The sequence below is a fragment of the Procambarus clarkii genome, chromosome 43, assembly GCF_040958095.1.
Source record: "Procambarus clarkii isolate CNS0578487 chromosome 43, FALCON_Pclarkii_2.0, whole genome shotgun sequence".
In the NCBI taxonomy this organism is placed as follows: domain Eukaryota; kingdom Metazoa; phylum Arthropoda; class Malacostraca; order Decapoda; family Cambaridae; genus Procambarus; species Procambarus clarkii.
In genome coordinates, this window is record NC_091192.1 from 4,335,753 (window position 1) to 4,337,907 (window position 2,155).

The 2,155-nt window shown below is 46.9% G+C and overlaps 1 non-coding gene across 1 annotated transcript; it reads right to left on the reverse strand.

Moving 5' to 3' along the window:
- Positions 1 to 1,049: 1,049 nt before the first annotated feature.
- LOC123756058 (U6 spliceosomal RNA) lies at positions 1,050 to 1,153 on the reverse strand. The gene has a single exon (XR_006772603.2). It is a non-coding gene; the product is annotated as a U6 spliceosomal RNA (small nuclear RNA).
- Between the last annotated feature and the right edge of the window lie 1,002 nt (positions 1,154 to 2,155).

Genomic DNA, 2,155 nt, shown 5'->3' on the forward strand with positions numbered 1-2,155 from the left:
GACGGCAAGTGCCGCAGAGTAGAAGAAATTAAGAAAGCAACGCCAAACCGTAATAACAATTTATACTCTTAGTAAAATAATACTGGAATGACAGTAACGATACGGAATAATATTAATACTGCAATATAACCCAGCAAATAAGGGAAGTATAATAGTAATTAACGTAGGCCCTGAGCGGCTGCAACCCGGCGCCGCTGCGTTGCCTAGTAACACTAGAGTATGGGTGAAATCTCCTGTTAGTCCCTCCAAGACTAGTTGCTGGGACTGGGAACCCGTTGCAGGGCAGGTACTGCAGAGGCAGGCACGGGGCGCGTTGTAACGGTGAAAGAGGAATATCCGGCTCGCGTTCTCTTCCTTGCTGCAGTAGGGTGAGGTGGGGGCCGGGGCTCCGGCTTGTCGTGGCTGCGAAAAAGGAACATAAGAAGCCGACGTGCGCCCAGCGGGGCAGAGCACAGGGGAAGGAATAGCAGTTGGAGGTAAGGGCCCCTAACCTAATGATAGAGGAGGTTAAATTAAATAGAATACTATTACGTAGTAAGAAACAACAATGGCGAAGGAACAAGAAGAGTAAATTAGCCCAGAAGACCGAATGGCCAAAGAACGTTAGCGACCGATGGCCAATATCATGCTGGCTGACTGACTGCTGACCAACAGCATGATGTCCAACATCATGCTGACTGACTGGCTTATGCTTGCCGTATGGCAAGCATAAGCCAGTCAGTGTACACTCGCCACCATAAAGAATGTAACGAGCTGGCTGATATAACTGGATGCCGGGAAGGCTACTGCCGAAACGGGTGTAGCAAGCACAAAGAAGTAACACTGCTCTGAGCTGTAAATAAGAGTTAGAATTAATATAAATATAGTAAATAACCAACGGCGCACATGGAGATCCACGGCAGAAGTAGTATGTCCGACTGCAAGCAAATTTGCTCAAAATAAGACTGGAATAAGCTGACAATTAAGAATAGCCGAAGTTAAGACATACACCTGTGTAAAAGCCAATACTACGAATGCAATGTTAAAACCGCACGAAGCTTAGGTTGGGAGGAAAGGTAGAACGCTTCAAGAGTTTGCATGACAACTTGCGCGAGGCCATGCTAAACTTCTCTGTAGCATTCCAAATTTATCTTATGTACTGCCGAAACCAGTGAAAATGGGTGGTCAAATATAATGCACAATAATTAGAATGTATAATGAGGGAAATACGAGAGTAATAGGACGAAATAACCAGAGGAAAAAAGGGGGGGGGGGACCCAACCCGAATGCACTGCAACTAGCGTACCCTAGCTGAAATTAACTTAATGGCGCAAAGGCAATAAGCAATAGTTTAATACGAATCCTAATTGAAAGTCCCTTAATATAACAAATTAAACGTGAAGCTTAAGCGAAGCATAAATTGCGGGAATAAATTGCCGTGTTAAATACGAATCATAATTGCAAGTCCAATAATACAATTTATAGGCATGAGGGTGCTGTATAGGCAGTTTCGAGCGCTGCGACGGTGTCGGGCGGAGTGAGACAGAGCCCCGATTGATTGATGATTGATGAAGATTAAGCCACCCAAAAGGTGGCACGGGCATGAATAGCCCGTAAGTGGTGGCCCTTTTCAGCCATCTGTGGAGATCTGTGGAGGTGCGACTGCACCCTGCGTGACGGGAGATGTCTCCCGTGTACAGAGCCCCTCTCCGCCCCTGAATTTATATGGCCCCAGACTTCCCACGCATCCGCGTGGGGTGCGCTGCGCAATTGTTTCTTTGTCCCCCTTTTCAGAAACATCTCCGCTTTGTATTGCAAATCAGAGGCCATTTCTGTAATTAGTGCTAATTAGTTATGCTATTAAGATGATGAGATAATGGAGCGAGTATAAGCATACTCGCTACAGGACTCCCCCTGCCAGGGAATGGAAGAAAAGCAATACTGCAGGACAATAGGAGGTAATGTAGGCACGTAGTTAGGACAACGAGGAAATCACTGCTAGAGGTGAATTGTCATGGAGGCGACGAAGAGTCGGAAGCGCAAGCTGTAAGTCCTGTACTGCGCAAGGTGCTAGAGTCGGCAGAGTATCAGAATGCAGTGAACGTGTAGATGAATCTGATGACAGAGCAGCCGTCGTGCAGGGCGTCCCTGTAGAACAAGCAGTGCCCTGGCAGCG